The sequence below is a fragment of the Callospermophilus lateralis genome, chromosome 9 (genome assembly GCF_048772815.1).
Source record: "Callospermophilus lateralis isolate mCalLat2 chromosome 9, mCalLat2.hap1, whole genome shotgun sequence".
NCBI classification, from domain to species: Eukaryota; Metazoa; Chordata; class Mammalia; order Rodentia; family Sciuridae; genus Callospermophilus; species Callospermophilus lateralis.
In genome coordinates, this window is record NC_135313.1 from 51042364 (window position 1) to 51060492 (window position 18129).

Below are 18129 nucleotides of genomic sequence, written 5' to 3' on the forward strand. Positions count from 1 at the left end.
GCCACACAGGTTAGACACTGCTGTTTAATGACTAAAATCCATCACAAGACAAGAGTCTAGGATACAAACACATGATTCCCCATAAGGGTGGACATTTGCAGCATTCAAACCTACAGACACTGAAGGAGCTAGAAAAGCCCATTGTCCTTGACTGACAGCTCTTTGGAGGAAGAGAAGGCTGCCTTCACTGTGGACCCTCCCATCCATAGCTGAGCCAAAGAAGGATATACCAAATGCATTTGGGGCAAGTGGCAAGGAACTGTTTGCAGGGAACAAAGAAGTATAATCTGGTCCTATCTAAATAAACTCTCTCCACAAACACCCTACCTTGCCCCCAGGCCCTGTCTCTGAAGGGAATAGCCCCCTCAGGCTTGGCCATTCCTGAAACCCTCATGGCAACCATTCTAAAACAGAGAAGGCTAGACCTTCCTCCAGACCAGCTGGGCCAGCCTTTCTGAGATGGGTCTGTGAAGTCCACATCTCAGCCCTGGACTGGACAATGGTTAGGTTCAGGAATCCTGAACAGTTTCCTTTGCCTCTTCTCACCCAAGAAGGAGGAGGGAGGGAGGTTACTGCTATTGTTGAGCTGAAAGTTTTTTTTTTTTTTTTTTTTTTTAAAGCAATCCTGCAATGGGCTACTTCATCCAGGAATCTACAAAGCTAAGAAAACACATACACACACATGAACATACATGTACACACATGCGTGTGTGCATGCTCGCACACACACACACACACACACACACACACACACACAGGCCCTCAGAGCTCAAGGATCCACAAGCCCAGCAGGTTGTAGGAGCCAGGACCTGAAGCCCATCAGCATCTGGAAGGGATACTGGGTTCCCAGGGACAGCCATGGCAGCTCTTGCCCATAGAAGTGAGGAGGTGTAAGCTGCTAGTCACAGGTGGCTGTGCTGCTTCCCAGAAGACCTACAGGGCTATGGAGGCACAGGGAAATTGGGCCAGGGTATAGGATACAGAGGTGATAGGTGCCAGCACCTTCCCAGGTAGACTACAGTGGACACCATGTGGTCCAGGAAGAAGATGAGGAAGTTATGTCCAGGCAATAAAAGGATCAGGCCCCAGGAAAGTGTAGATGAGGCCCAGAAAGACGTAGATGGTTTCCATGTCAATCTGGTAGGCTCCGAGAGAATGCTCCACGTAAGCGTCACTCCAGCAATACTGGAGGCCCATGTCTCAGGGCATCTTCAGGGCTGGAAAAAGCCTTCTTCTGCAGCCTCACTGGCCTGTGATAACTACCACCTTGTCCATCTTGATGACCAGCAGTGTGATGCAGAGAAGGAAGGCTGGGAGCAACTGTCCATTCACCATTGCCAGGCTAGGGGAGGCATCATGGCCAGCTGGTGGGAGCTCCTACTTGGGAAAGCATGACTGTGAGTATGAACATCCCCAATATCACCTTGATTTTAAGGTCAGAAAAATAATTTTTTATTTTACCTTCATATTTTCATAAATGGTATTTTTGACCCTAATGAATAATGATCATAAAACACAACTATCCTTTGAGAAATAAAGGAAAATATTCCTACCTGATCTCTCTCTACTTTCTAATTATTTGATTTGATGTTTTATAAATTCTCAATTTCATATATAGAAAAAAATCATACTTACAATGTCTACTATCAGTAATGTTATAATTAGTATAACTGTATATACATTGTGGTTTTCATTACTGAAATAATGATTGAAAAGTGACAGCTTAGATTAAGTAATTCATAAGCATGAGATCTGACTGCAGAACAATGAAACCTAGGGACAAACATACTAGAACCTGCATATTCAAATATTTGCTGCCATCACAGAATTCTTTTAGAAGGAGTCATAAAGCAAATGCTATTGGCATTTGGAATTTAAAGAGAGAATTTCAATTTATAAATGAATAAAAATTGTCCTTACTTCATCGTTAAATGATCTTTCCTTCCTTCAATATATTCTTCTTTCCATCTTTTTTTTGACCCAAAACAGTATGTCCAGAAATTAACCATTTGATTAATTTACCATACATGACTCCAGATAAATCTGGAAATCTACCTTTAAATGTTGAAAATTCGCCATCAGTGAAATAGTCACCTACCTCATGACTCACCAGTAATGCAACACCTTTACCTACAGAACTCAAAATAGAGAAGAGTATTATCCTTTAAACACTGTACATCAACTAGTGTCTAATACAAGTATTAATGCATTTCATGAGAGGACATTTCTGTGGCTACGTAGAAAAGGTATATCCCAAATATGGTCTGTCTACATTACAACAAAAGAATTTAATTTTGAAAATACCATCCAAATTTTTAGATTAATTAGCCCTCTATGTCTGCTACAAAGCTTTCACCTACAGATCCTATCTCCAGCTTGAAAATTGTTCTCCCAAACCCCTAGAGCTCCACTTACTTATCCAGCCACCTTATACCTAATGACAAAGAAAATTAAATCCTAGATTTATCAATTACCTTATTTCAAAACACTCTATTCGGAAAAAAGAATAACATCCCACTATTATGTTGATATATTTGAAATAGCAAATTGAAATTTTCTAATGGTGTTGTGGGATCTTTGTGAGGTGGACTTTTTCCAAGACACCGCTCTAGGCTCTATGTCTTACTGATTAACTCTGTCATTTAGTGCAGGCTGCAGGCTTCTCCCTGTCAGCTCAGGTTTGTGTGCAGATAAGTCATGTGCTTAAAGTGCACTAAAAACCACCCTAACAGATGTCCATAAAACTTAAGATATGGATGTCATTTTTAAAGCATCTCATAGATGAAATCGTTTGCTGAGGCAGTCTTGAGGGCCTAGTAAGCAAACAAAAATGTCTTATGACTGTCACAGGCTGCCTGGGATACACAGAATTGACTTCCAAATTCTTTCAAACCTGTGAGTGGAGATATCCCTATGTAAAGAATTGACTTCACAAGAGGACAGAAACTACTTGACATAGTCATTCAAAAAGGGACACCTAAGAAGGCCACCAGTTGACCAACATTACCCTTATGGACTTAAGACATAATGGTGTCTTTAGCAAAAACTGCAGAGGATGACAGGAAAAGAGCTGGGATATGAAGTTTCCTCAGGTGAGCCTCACATCCTCAAAGTCTTATGGGACCTTCCTTGACAATAGACACAACTCTGTAGGTATGGATGTGAGCATCCTTTTCTCCCCAAATAACATTCTCTATTAACTTGAAGCAAGATTATTGATACAGATTGCCTGATAACTCCTGTCTTATCATATCTAAGGTCTAATAAATTTGATGTGTTAGGAAAATTTGGTGAATCACATTATACCCCAATTGGTACTTACTGACTTGTTGACATTCACTATCATTTTAGAATTCAAATATTATGTCCTGAAATGTTATAGTTACTTGGAGACTATGTTTTATCTCCACATGCCTGGTGTAAGAAACTCTGGTCTCCAACTGCTATACCACTGATGGCATCCCATCCTGTCACAGCTTTTAATCTAGTATCTAGACCCTTCTCTTTCTTCCCAGCTTTGAATTTGTATTAACATATTTAATCAACTACTAGTCCTCCCTGTGGAGCATCAACCATATTTCCAAATGTTTCCTCATCCTGTTCTTGAGGAATCATTTCCAACTGGCTTCCAAAACTTCATATCCTGAATCAGATTTCAGTTTACATCCAATTCCCTCTTTAACCTGCCTAAATTGCCTTTCTTCCCTCTTATGAAAACTTAATGAGGCCAGGCACGGTGGTGCATGCCTGTAAGCCCAGCAGCTTTGTAGGCTGAGGCAGGAAGATTGCAAGTTCAAAGCCAGCCTCAGCAACAGTGAGATGCGAAGCAACTCAGTGAGACCCTGTCTCTAAATAAAAATACAAAATAGAGCTAGGGGTGTGACTCAGTGGTCAAGTGTCCTGAATTCAATCCCTAGTACCAGAAAAAAAAAAATCAAAACTTAATGATCCCTATTTATTTCTTCCATAAAGCATTCCATGGTTCTTCTAGCCCAATGTTTTTCAAACTTACTTTGCATCACTCTGGTATGTTGTTGAAATACAGTTTCTGATTCAGGAGATCTGGATGGGACCTGAAATCAGCATGATACCCACGTTATCGGTCCTTAGATGCACTTTGAGTAACAAGATTCTAGCCTACCATAGTTTCTACTTCCTCTAAATCATCTAGGACAGGCACTATGCATGATTTATTCATGTTTATATCTTCAGTGATCCACAGAGTGCTTGACACATCAAAACACTCAACAAATGTTTGCTGGATAAATGATTAAATTAATAAATGTGTCACATTCACCCTGGTACTTAGAAAATTCTATTTAAAATAGAATATTTTTATATGCACTTTTTTCTTTAACTGAAATCTAATTTAGGGCAGGTATCAAATTTTATACTTGTCTCTTTAAAGAGTTATATGTGTCCACTGTGTCCTCAGAAAACAGGCACTTGGTATAAATTCTGATTGAACAGTTACATAAAAGGGTTGATTGAATAAGTCACTGGAAGAGGAAGGGTATCATGTTTAGCTTACACATCAGGTACTAGAAGATAAGAGTCATTAACAAGCTGGCATACTTGTAGATAGAAAGCCCTAAGTCCTGCAAAGGCACACAGAGGGCAGAAATATTAAAATCAGTAACCAGGAAAATAGGCCTTTTGTAGACACAGGCGCACTCTAATGAGAAAAGTGCTTCAGTTCGTTGAAATGCCAAGCCAGTGGTTGATTTGCTTGGGAATAAAACCAAGCATTATTACAGGGGTAGGCAGATGGCACATTTTTTTCTCAATTCAAAGCTTCACTTTTGTAAATAACAATGGAAATTGAACAACTGGCACATACCAAGTTTTGCAGACTATATTAAGAGTTTTCAAAAATGAATTTCCTCAAGAATTTCTGCCTTTGGAGTATTTAAATATATACTGATTTGCAGTATTATTTACTCAATATTTCACACGTGCATTATCTTCTCAACCAGACTATAGCCAGAGATAGGGACTTTGTCTATATGAGATGGTGGGCACATGGCGATGTTTTTTAAATAAACATAATATTTAGAAGAACCTGGATGACCCACAATTACAGACATGGATCTGCTATTAAGCAGAGAAGGATGGCCAGTAAAAAGGTGAGGTGTATAATGAGTGGATTCCCAGACTAAAGAGGGAAACTCCACATATAGTGGATATGTATTTGTATTTCATTCTCTCTCTTTCTCTTGCTATCTCTTTCTTTCTCATAACCATAACAGATAAACTAGCCTTGAATTCTGCCAATGACTGGATCTTTGAAAATATCACGTCATGTAAATAGATGAAAACCATGGTGCCCCTGAAGCTTTCAGAATCACTTCATCAAACATTGACTTTGCTATCAGATTACAAGTAAGCCAGATGCAAATAATTTATCAGTAGGGGAAATAAGCTATTATCTTCTGACTACATTGTATTTGTCAGAGAAGTAACGTATTGATTCTCAGAAAGACAGATACATACACACACACACACACACACACACACATACATAACACATATATGGGTTCATACCTGTGTGGTTCAAAGTGAACCTATGATACATCTGGTTCATGTTTTAATCTATTAGCTATTATATATTTACTTAGACAATTATACTTTGATTCTGTTCAAAAGAATGATTTTTGCAAGAACATAGGAGCTTCTTATGCACAAAGTATTTAAAATAGAACAAAATTAGCAATCTGTAACTGAAAATTATACATAACATCTAGCTTCATTTAAAATTAGAGCACTAGAAGCAGCAGATTTCCATGGCATTTTCATTATGCAGAGAGGTAAACAACAAATAAATAAGCCATACATGAATATGAAATTAACAGCGTGATAATTGCTTTACTCCTACAGTGTGTGTAATATTAAATCCTCAAATAAACACTTACTTAACCTTATTCTCACATATGCCTATTGCTTTTATCAAAAGCAGTGTACCTGGAACACTCAAGCTAAGACAACTTCCAAAAGGAGGCACAAAGTCTAAGGAAATCACTGCCATTTCCTGGAAATTCAGAGTGACTTCTTTACAAGTTTTAGTATTAGCAGTATGTCTTGAGAGCCAGGGGACACGAGAGGAAATCTGGAAACCAAGAAAACAGGCATTTCACATGTGATCGTTTTGCACATTACATCATATTTAACTCTTCTGTTCATTCTCGAAGAGCCTCCTCATCTAGCTCCTCAGCACAGCCATTCCAGGGGACTGCTACCTTCCTGCACAATCTCTGCTGACTTGATTACCACATTTATGCAGGAAACAAATTCCTGCTGAATTGTTCCTTTTCTGCAGAAGGTAGATATTCTTTTTGTATTTTTCTTATGGCTCCAAACAATGGCTACCTTCTGTTTTAGGCTCTGGGGCCCAAGTTTGCCCTGAATTTAACCCCAAGTAATGGTTTCTCTATCTTACTCACAGTCTGAAACTGACTCATTTATGAAGAGGCTGCCAGTATGACTGGAGTTTTCCAGTAGGTGAGGGTTCAAAGGTCAGTAATAAGGTCATCTCTGTCTTTAGGAGTACACCAGTGGTAGAATTCAGTTATTTGGAGATAACCTGTCAAAACTGTATCATCATTTCCTGCTATATTCTCAATGGTAAGGGTTAGAAGGGATGTACGGTTTGTGTATGGGAGAGAACATCTTTCCTTGGAGGAGACATCAACCACTTCATCAGAAGTCAGTGACCACAGAATGGAATCATTCAATTCAATTAAAACATTTTAAAATAGAAATAAAATAATTATGAGGTCCAAAGGAAGGAAAACTTCATTATCCCAAGTAAGCACCTTTAAAATTATCAAGTCTTATTGTCTTTCTGATGAAATTGCTATGTCTTTTTTGATCTCAACTTAAATTTGACTCAATGGGTAAATTTAAGCCTGAGGCTTTTATGCCATTATCAGAGGCTCTGTCAGTGAGTGCTTTAACCTAATTACATTTGATGCAGCAAATCAACAAAACCACTGCTGGTTATGACCTCTGCCAAGAGCACTAGTGAGCTAGACAAATGGAGCTTAAGATGTTATTAGTTGTTCTGTTGCAAAGTTCCAGATACAGCCCGACAGGAGGCTGCTGCCTGACTTGGGCGTGCACCCTCCAGATGGCATTCTGCATTGGCTTGTGGCAAAGCTCACAGGGATACTGGCACATTTTCTCCGTCAAAATGAAAGTTTTCCAATTACAAGGAGATAATGTGAGGAGATGCAAACTTAATCTCTTGAACAAAAGATTGCAAGCTGTGTAATAGCCATTTCAGGGGAGAGATTTCACTATAGTTCAATTGATTTAAACGTTGCAGATCACAAAATGGGCTATCTTTCCTGATAAAACCAAGAAATCAGTTGCAGTTGATTCTATTTTCTGGGACAGTGTTGCAATGGGATGCTTCTTTTAACTTGGTTTTCTTCCACTGAACTCAAGTCAGTGATTATTTTTTTCCTAATGTGTGAACAGATACAAAGAAGCTATTTTCCTTTTAGTTAAAATAGAAAATGCCTTAAATGAAGACTTCGGGTGTAGTATTTGGCTGTCAGAGCACAGAGTTTCATTAGGACATGTGAAATGGTAAGAAAGCCCTTTTACCATCAAAACTTGTAACACAATGTCACTAAAATGCTAGTACTCTTCATTTTCTAACTCAGGCAATCCTAGTACAAATGAGGTGGACAGCTATCAATAGCTATGGAAATGAGGTGACTTGCCTCAACACTTCTCCCAAAATAACTGACTCATCAGAGCAAGACAGCAGGTATTTCATTGTAAGGTTACTTCTCAGGAAGCTATGCATTTGCCACTTGACATGAATATATGTGACAAATCAGGAAAGCCACTGTATATCCATTTCTAAAAATCCAACAGGGACACTGAGTAAGATGAGAATGTGTGTGTGTGCCAGCTCTGAGCAGAATGTTTTACAGAGTAACTATAACCATAGCCCTTACTAAAATGCATAAAATAGCATTTTAGCAGAGTTTAAATGCGGAAATGATCTACAGTTCTAATATAAGCAAAGATCTTTCAATATTAGTGCTAAGTGCCTTCCTTTTGTGATTTAAGGAAAATTAACTGATCCAAAATTTCTAGGCACAGATTCAGAATTTTAAGAGACACAATGTATAGTTCCAACAGTTAATTACGATAATTCACATACAGGAAAAAAAAAAAAAAAAACTTCTACATTAATTCCAAAACATTTTAAAAATGTATTAAAGCTGTTTAGATGAAGATCAATGTTGCAGATTTGTGCAAAACACTGAATTGCAGTTGATGGAGTAAAAACCAGAGATAACAGATGCCTTTTGTCGTTTCCATAGGAAGTAGCTAGGAAACTGTCCTTTCTTTACTGAAAATTCAGTCAGCTAAGTAAAGCAGGATTATAAATTCTAAGTAGTCACAACTGCAACATTGTAAGATCTGTAAATCCGTCAGAAATATAAGCAAGCCCTTCAAATCACTCAGAAAACCTAACAGATTCCTACTGAAGACTTACCATTTTCAAGCAATGAACATTTTTAAAAAGTCTCAACATCAACATAAAGTGGTCTATAACAGCTGCTGTAAAGCTCAACATCAATTTTATGTTGGCTCAACTACTAAACAGCAATCACAATGACATCCCTTAGGAGGCATTTAAGGGCCCAAGCGAATAGCAATTTAAAAACTGAGCAGGAAATCAAAACTAATTCCTCGTCTGTTTACGAAAACACTTCTCCCTGTGTTCTTGTACCACCACCTAGTGGTTATATAGCTCTCAATCTGACCATCAGTAGAAACCAGATAGAGAAGAGGGAAGGAAGAGAGGGGGGAAGAGGGAAGAACAGAAGGAAGAAAGGGGGTGGGGGAGGAGGGAGGAGAAAGTAAAACAAAACAAAAACATAAACAATTTCCAGGTCTTAAGACCTATGCAATAAAACTCAATACTATGTTATTGATTTTGAAACTAAACATTATTTAAAGTCATTTTGCTTTGTGCATTTACAAGGACATGGAGATTCTATAGTTGATACAAAAATACCTGTTTTAAAATTTGTGGTTGAATTTCTAGGGATTTATTCTACTCCGTAGAACCTATACATATGTTGCTAGTGTGTGAACTGATATGAGTACAAGATTCCACCATTATTTGAAATAGCTTCAATTAGGGGACATCCATAAAATAAAGAATGAAGTCCATCTTCATATCTTGTTATGGAACAATGCCTAAAATATTCAGTTAAATGCTGGTGTGGGGGAGGGATAAAGAATAATGTGTTTTGTTCTTTATCATTTGTATTAAAATATCTTTCTTTTATATGCATACAGTATTTCTCTGGAAGAGACAAGATGCCGGAAACATTGCCTCCACTGAGGAGAACAGGATGATTGGAAGTCAGGTGGGAGGGGCATTTTGTAGTTTAAGTCACGTGAATGTATTACTTCCTCAAAGTCAAATAAATTAAATCTAAAACTAGCACCTGACTCAATAAACCATTACCGGTGGCTTTTTCAAATCCACAAAACCTCCCCTGATGTTTTCCATTTGAAGAAAAACTTGTCATATTTAATGTGAATGTGAATTTATTGTAAATATGACAGACATTGAAGCTTTGCTTTTTTTTACTATGAAGAGACATATAATAGTCCAAAGAGAAAAAAAAAATGGTTTGTAAAAGGCATGAAGGTAAAGTGAAGAAGTTCTAAAACCACTTACACTATCATATGCTCAGCAGAACTGGGTGGGGAAAGACCCTTGCCAGGAAAGACATAGTGTCTTATGCCCTCCATGCTCTGGGCTGAACTGCTCAGAACTGCAAGGAAAGGACACTGGAAACAGCACTAGTTGCTAAGATAATCAAGTACCTTAAAGTGGAAAGTTGAGACTATTAGAAAATAAAAAGAAGTAGGAAGGTAGAAAGGGTGGCTTCAATGGAGGAGGAATGAGATCAAGACCATCTGGATCCAGATTCAGCCTTCACATGGGACCCCCAGCCACTGTTTCCCAAAGGCTACTGCACCCATTGCCACAGAAACACGGATCAGACTGGCAGAACAATAAGGACCACTGCAGATTTTTGTGTTAAAATGTTTGTTTTCACTTAGTAACATATACCATTATTTTTGTACTCCTAATTTTAGCCCATCTTTATTTATTATTAATCTGGGAGCCTCACAAAATGAGCGTCTCTGGAATGGCCTAGAGAAGTTCCTGAGCATTCAGGCAAGGCTGGAGAGTTAGTGTGTTAAGAAGTCTCAACAGTTTGGGTTCCAAGGATCTGGGAAAATCAGTGTAATGGGACTGGAGAGGGCTCATGGGAACATCAAAGGGAGAAAGCCTCTGCATGGGAGGCAGGTCAGGCAGCTTCTCAGCTCCCTAATAAAAGAGAATGCATGGGAATGCCTTGGTTTTATCCCATTACCTTGTACAAACTTTCTGCCACTGATGTGAATATTCTTCTTTTGCTGATATTCACATTCATACTATTCCCTATATTTTAAAGGTCAGTATAAACCACATACTTTCTCAGATGCTAAATTCTACTAAAACATTCTTAGGTAAGTAAATATGTAAAGTATTTCCTTATAAACTACAAAAAGAAAGTTGTTGGGAACTTGGCATGAAATCAATAGCATATCCTATAAAAGTTAAAAGATACCCTTAATTAACATGTGCTATGAACTTAATATTGAAAAATAAATTGGCAAGGCAGGTTTTCACTGTGTTGCCAAGGCTGACCTTAAACTCCTGGGCTCAAGTGATCCTCCTGCCTCAGCCTCTCACGTACTACTAGTTGGGACTACAAGTGTGTAACATCATACCCAGCTCAATATTTGAAATATTAAAAAAACATTATTGAAAACTTTAGAATATACAATAATCAAAAGTGAGTGGGTTCTCCTTGGGCAGAGATGTCAGGAAGAACACATGACTAAGAAGCAATGAAACAAAGTGAGATAGACCCATGGTGAGAAGGGGCTAGTGTGACAGCTTTTACATAAAACAGCACAAAATCTCTCTAGTATAAGCATTGACACTTGAAAACATTATAACATTATAAACATTATAACATTCTGCATTAAACTTATACTATTTTAAATAATATTTTAAAGATTTTTTCAATTGGCCTTTTGTATTTTGAAATAATTGCATATTAACATGTAGTTATTAAGAAATGATACAGAGGGGCTGGGGTTGTGGCTCAGTGGTAGAGCACTTGCCTGGCATGTATGAGGCCCTGGGTTCAAATCTCAGCAACTCATATAAATAAATAAAATAAAGGTTCATTGACAACTAAAAATACAAAAAAAAAATTTTAAGTTAATGATACAAAGAGATGCTGTATATCATTTACCCAGTTTCTCTTAAAAATAACAACTTACAGAAAAATAGAATTTTTAAAAACTTAAAAATTATACTGTAATATCACAACCAGGACATTGACCTACAGACAAGATACAGAAGGTTTCCATCATCATAAGTGTCACTCAAGTTGATAGCCACATCTAATTCTCTCTCTTCCCTCCTGTTACCTAACCACTAATCTTCTCTCTATTACTATAATTTTATCATTTCAGGAGTTTTATATAAATGTCATCATTAGTGTATAACCTCTGGGATTAGCTTTTAACTCAACATAAGCATAATTCTCTGGAGTCTTTCTCAAGCTACTGTCTATACCAATGATTCATTCCTTTTTACTAAGAAGTAATAATACTTTGCCATCATATGAAGCGTATGTATGTATCACACTTTGTTTCCCTAGTTTCTTGTTGCAGGATCTCTAGGTAGCTTCAATTTTGGAGTTATTACTAGTAAAACAGCTATAAGTATTTGAATGAATGTAACTCTTCATTTTTCAGGAATAAATTCACAAGGGCTCAACTGATAAATTTATAGAGTAGTTGCATGACGTTTTGCTTTTTCCAGAATGCAATTTAGTTGAAATCATATAGTTTGGAGCATTTTCACATTGGCATCTTCCACTTAGTAATATGCACATAAGTTTCCTCCATGTATTCTCATGGTTAACAGCTCATTTCTTTTTTAGGACTGAATAATATTCTGTTGTCTGGATATACCACAGTTTATTCATCCTTTCACCTACTGAATGACATTTTTGTTAATTCCAAGATTTGACGAATATGAATAAAGTTGTATAAACATCCACATGTGGGTTTTTGTGTAGATATTAAATTTTAAGCTCATTTGAGTAAATATCAAGAAGTGCAATTGCTAGAATATACGGTAAGAGTATGTTTAGTCTTTCAAGAAGCTGCCAAACTGTTTTCCATAGAAACTATACCATTTACTATTTTTCCACAGGCAATGTGTTAATAATTCAGTTTCTCTGAATCCATCATTTGGTACCGTTACTATTTTTTAAATATTAGCTGTTCTAATATACAGTCATATCTTTGGTCTTAATTTGCATTTTCTAAATGGCTAGAGTCTTGAATATTCTTTAATGTGCTGATTTGCTATCAGTATATTCTCTTCAGTGAAATGCCTCCTCATATCTTTTTTCCATTTTCTTATTTTTAATACTGATTTTGAGGGTTCTTCACAGTCTACATATAAGTTCTTTGTCAGATCTTTGCAGATATTTTATCCAAATCTGTAACTTTTTAACAGCTTGTGTTCTTCTTCTAGCTTATTAAGATAGTTGACTACATTTAATGATTCCAATATTGGAGCTGCCTTGCATACCTGGAATGAAGCCTATTTGATAATGATGAATTTATTTTCCATACTGCTGACTTCTAATTGTTAATATTTTGTTCAGTATTTGGGGGTCAACATTCAAGAGGGATATTTGTCTGCACTTTTTTATATCCTATCATTGGTCTGGGTATCAGGTTATTACTAGCTTTATATAAATAAATGAAGTACTATCTCATCTCTTTTCTAGAAGAGATTATGAAGAATTGGTGTTAACTCTTTTTTTTTTTTTTTTTTTTTTTACATTTTTGGTAGAGTTTTCTTGTGAAACTACCTGTATCTAAAGATTTCTTGTTTGGAAGGATTTTAATTGTGAATTAATTTTCTTAATAGTCATAGGGTTAGTAAAATTATCTATTTCATATTGGGCAAACTGCGATAGTTCGTGTTTTTTGAGTTTGTCCATTTCATGTGTTGTCACATTTATGCATATAGTATTGCTAAGGGTGTTCTTTGTCTTTTTATGTCTGTAGAGTCTGTAGTGATATCTCTTGCTTCATTCCTGGTATGAATATGTGTATCTTCTGTTTTTCTACTTTGTCTGTATTACTAAACATTTGTAAATGATACTGAATGTTTTAGGAAAGCAGCTCTTTTTAAAAAAATTTTCTCTATCATTGTCTGTTTTCAATGTTATTAGTTTCTGCTTTTAATTTTATTATTTCCTCCTTTCTCCTTGCTTAGGGTTAATTTTACTTTGATTTTTCTAGTTTTTTTAGGTGAAAGTTTATATTATTGACTTGAGATTTTTCTTTCTTCTAGTATATTCTAATATAAATCTTTGTACTATAAACTTTCCTTTTTGCCTCACTTTAGCAGTGTACTCAATTTTCTGTTATATTTCATGTTTAAGTCCATTAAAATTTTCTCCTAAGATTTCCTCTTTGACCCCATGATTCATTTAGAACTTTGTGTTTACTTTCCACATATTTGGAAATGTTCTTGTTATCTCTGATATTGGTTTATAGTTTGATAGTATTGTGACCATAGAATATGGACTATATGATTTCAATTTTTAAAAATTTGTTAAAGTTTGCTATATAGTTTGAGTTTGCGGAGGATATAGTTTACTTTGGTATATAATTCATATGTCCTGTGGACACTTGAAACAACATGTACTTTGATGCTATTGGGTGGAGTGTTCTACAACATTTGATTACATCCCATTTGTATACACTGTTAACTTCCCCTATATTTTTTATAATCTTCTATCCAGTTATATCAGTTAGTAAGAGGGAGTTTAGTCCCCAACTCTGTGGATTTATTTATTTCTCCCTTTAGCTTTATCAACTTTTGCTTCACATATTTTGCATATATCTCTTTTGCTGTATGCATATTTACAGTTTTTACTCTTTTTATGGAACTGACATTTTTATTCATTAAACAGTGTCCCTCTCTGTCTCTGGTTATTTTCTTCACTCCAAGTTGATTTATCCAATATTTTCATAATCACATCTACTTTTTTGTGCTGTTGAGATTAGCCCAATGTGGATTCTTCCATTCTTTTTCTCTCATCTTGCCTATATCATTGCATTTTAAGTGAGCTTCCTGTAGGCAGTAAATAGTTGAATCATATTTTTAATGTGCTCTATCAATGTTTATCTTTTACTTGGTGTGTTTGGAACCAATATTTAGTGAAATTATTGACTATATTAATCCATAAGAATGCCATTTGATTTTTTATTTCTTTATTTTCCTTTTCTTGCCTGCCTGAGGATTACTTGAACATTTTTTAGAATTACATTTTGATTCATCTGTAGTATTTCTGAGGGTATCTCTCTGCATGTCTTTGTAGTGGTTGCTTTAGGAATCACATGCTATTTATACACAGGACTAATGAGTCCTGTGTTGAACTTTTGCCAGTTCAAGCCTTATCTCCTTTAGATCTCTGTATCTGCCTCTATATAAAATGTAATTACCTTAACATTTCTTCTACATGCATTTAAGACTACATCAGTCAATATTCCGTGTATCAAATGTCAAACATAATTTAGGATATTTGGGAAGTAAATCCTATTATTTATATTTTTGCCTATGGGCAGTTCCAGAACTGGAACTACCGTTGCTGCTAAAGCCAGGAGTAGGTCATGGGCATAGGCTTCTAGGTCTCCCACCACATCCTGCAAAACCTTCCATCATTTCTCATCTTATAGTTGTCACAGGAATGACAGCTAAGAAATGGTGAAACATCTATGAAAAATTTATTAAACAATTATTATTCCTGCAAAATAGCAAGAATATTCATGCCTTCCCTTCTCCCTATATTCTGTTCTCAAATTTTGGCAAGTAAGATTTTATTCTCAGGCTGAAAACTGAAGAATCTTCTGGTTACTAAACTAAACCTGAAAAAAAATTCCTATATGATCCTGTACACACAGAACCTCCAATCAGCCATTTAGGGACTGACTCTGAAACCAAGGGCCTTCTGGCCCTGAAAGAAAGCTTCTGATGGAAAGAAAGAAACCAAGGAAAACACACAGAAAAATTAAAATGTTAGAAGAATCTGGGACAACACACTAAAGTGAAGAGAAAGTAAAAGAGAAGATGCTGCAATCAGGAAGGAAGAGTACGATACCCTAAAAAAAGGAACATTCAAAGAATAAGAAAGAGTTCTTGAAAATTAAAAACAAGACAAATAAAAGTCTTAATAACAAGTTGGGAGGTCAGGTTGCAGATGTTTCTTAGAAAGCAAACAAACAAAAAAAGATACAGCATAAAAACAGGAGAAGAAAAAAGAAAAGGAGAAAACCAAATCAGAAGTTCCAACATCCATTAGTAAGAGTTCCAAAAAGCTATAGTATATAAAACAAAGAGAAGAAATTATTAAATAATAGAGCATGATTCAGGACAGGGCCCTGGAGGAGAAAGAAATGAAACTGACAGATTACCTATGTGCTCAGCTCTATTAATAGGAGTTTTAGAGATCTAGCAAACAGTTCGGAAACAAGTTAACAATGAGAACATAGAAAACAAGTTCACAAACAAAATTAGGCAACTTATAGAGGGGAAAGTTGTATAAGAAAGAAAATGTAAATATGCTACAATATATGATGTTACTGTGAAATACTTTTGTGCTGTCATAATAATATAGCACTGAATATATATTTTTTTAACCCAAATGTGACATGATTTGAGGGGAATAGAGTGAGGGACAGTGGAAGATGGTATGGGCTGGGATATAAACTTCCATCCTCTAGAGCTGAATCTCTTTATCAACAGATAATGCCACAAATTAGAAAAACAAGAAATAGCAGTATAAATTTGTTATTAGAAATATAGAATTAAAAATCAGAAAATAATATATAAAAGAGCCAAAATAATTGACATACCTAAAGGAAAAGGAGTCAGCGTATGGGAGAGGTGAACAGAGGCCAGTCTCATGAACTTAGGAGTACTATTTTAATTTAAACGCTGTTGTTATTTTACTTAAAAACTAATTTGAAAATACAAGTAACAGTGATAACAATGTATAGTGAGGACATGTGAGCAATACAGAGAAATACGAAAACAATTAAGATTTAACCATAGTCTATCTACAAAGATTCTAGTGTGTAACTTCCAGACATTTTTCTCTGAACCCAAAACAGACATAAAAGAAAAAGCAGTACCTCAGCACTAAGTAGCTGTGATTGGTTAATTTTAAGGTCAAATTGGCTAGGCCAAGGTAGCCCATTTGGTTAAATACTATGTTAGATGTTTCTGTGAAGCTATTTTTGGGATGCCATTAACATTTTAATCAGCAGACTGTGAATAAAGCAGAGTGCCCTATACAGTTTTTTCATTGCTGTGACAAAATGCTGAGGAAATTAACTTAAAAAAGGAAAGATTTGCTTTGGCTCATGGTTTCAATCCATAATTACCTGGCATCATCACTGTGGGCCTGGGTGAGGCAAAATATCATGGACCACATGGTAGAGCAAAACTCCTCACATCATGATGATCAGGGGGGAGGGTAAGGGAAAGGTCCACAATCAACACATATCTTTCAAAGACACACCTCCACTGACCCTCTTCCAAGTAGGCTTCACTTTCTAAAGCTTCTACCACCTCCCGATAACATGACCACCTGGGAACCAAGTCTTCAACACATGAGGCTTTGGAGGACATTCCAGATCCAAATTATAAAGCCCAACATATATACATGAGCCTCATTCAATCACTTAAAGGCCTTAAGAGTAGATAAACCGAGGTCCTCCCAAGAGAAACAGAATTCTATCTCCAAACTATCTTCAAATTCCAAGAGTAACTCTTCTTTGAGTCTGCAGCCAGTCAGCTTATGCTGCAGATTTTGGACCTGCCTATTCCCATAATCATGTATGTCAACTCTGTAAAAGCTGTCTCTCTCTTCATTTGGTATGATTCTTTCTGGCATGGTTTTAAGTAGTAGTGTTTAAAGACACACAGAAAATGGACTTGACTGAGAGAAATGAGTTTGAACTAAGTAATATGGAATATTATCTAAATGGGAAGATTAACTGGTTAGGTGGTTTCCATGACTGAAGCGCACAGAGAAAGGCATAACAAGCCTCATTAATATGAGACATATTAGTAGAGAGATTTAAATTTTACTACTTTAAGAGATGACATTCTGTTGGTAATTCTCACTTTAATATAGCTGCAATTCTTTTAGTCAAGCCAAAGACTAAGGAAAATTTTTGAAAAAAATAGTAACAAGTAGAAAGGCATAAGACTGACTCACTTTCAAATCCCTGAAGATAGAGTTGGTTTCAATTCCCCACTGTCTTGAATTTGCTGTATTGTACTGGACAGGTTATTTCATTTTCTAATCTTGTGTTCCCACATCTATCAAAATAGGGATAATTATACCTCTCATATGGCTATGAAGATAATTAAATAAGAGGATGTATGTGAATATAAAATCCACATTATGTTGGACAAGAAGTCGTTAAAGAATAATGAATATTAGTTGCTTCTAGGGAGCAGTTTAAAGGACATCAGTTCTTAAAATGACTCTTCCTGACAAAGAGAGTTTAATCTCTTTCTCTCTCTCTCTCAATCACAGGGGAGGGAGAGGGTAGAAAGGAAAGAGAAGATGGGGAAGAAAGATAACTAATCACCCAGAAACCAAATAACAAACAAGGAGAAAGAGAATGTAGGTGGAATATTCTCAATAGGGAGGCACAGAACTCCAGCTACAGGAACAAGAAAGGAGAAACTGAAACATTGTTGTCTGTCCTTGTATAGGTGACCCAGGTTAAAATATTAGGATTTTAATGCACTAGAATTTCTCTTAGGTATAGAACTGTCTTTTTGTTCAGGAAAATACCTTGATTGGTCATTTTTTCCCAACGTGATGCATACTACAGGTATTAGCAGGAAATAAAACTATCATTGGAGGCTCTGCAGAAGGGAGAATTTTCTCATTTGCTTGTTTTTTCCTCTTTGGA

General features: G+C 36.1%; 1 non-coding gene across 1 annotated transcript; it reads left to right on the forward strand.

The window, feature by feature from the left end:
* Positions 1–11189: 11189 nt before the first annotated feature.
* On the forward strand, positions 11190–11262 carry Trnaa-ggc (transfer RNA alanine (anticodon GGC)). Its single transcript has one exon. It is a non-coding gene; the product is annotated as a tRNA-Ala (tRNA).
* The last annotated feature ends 6867 nt before the right edge of the window (positions 11263–18129 follow it).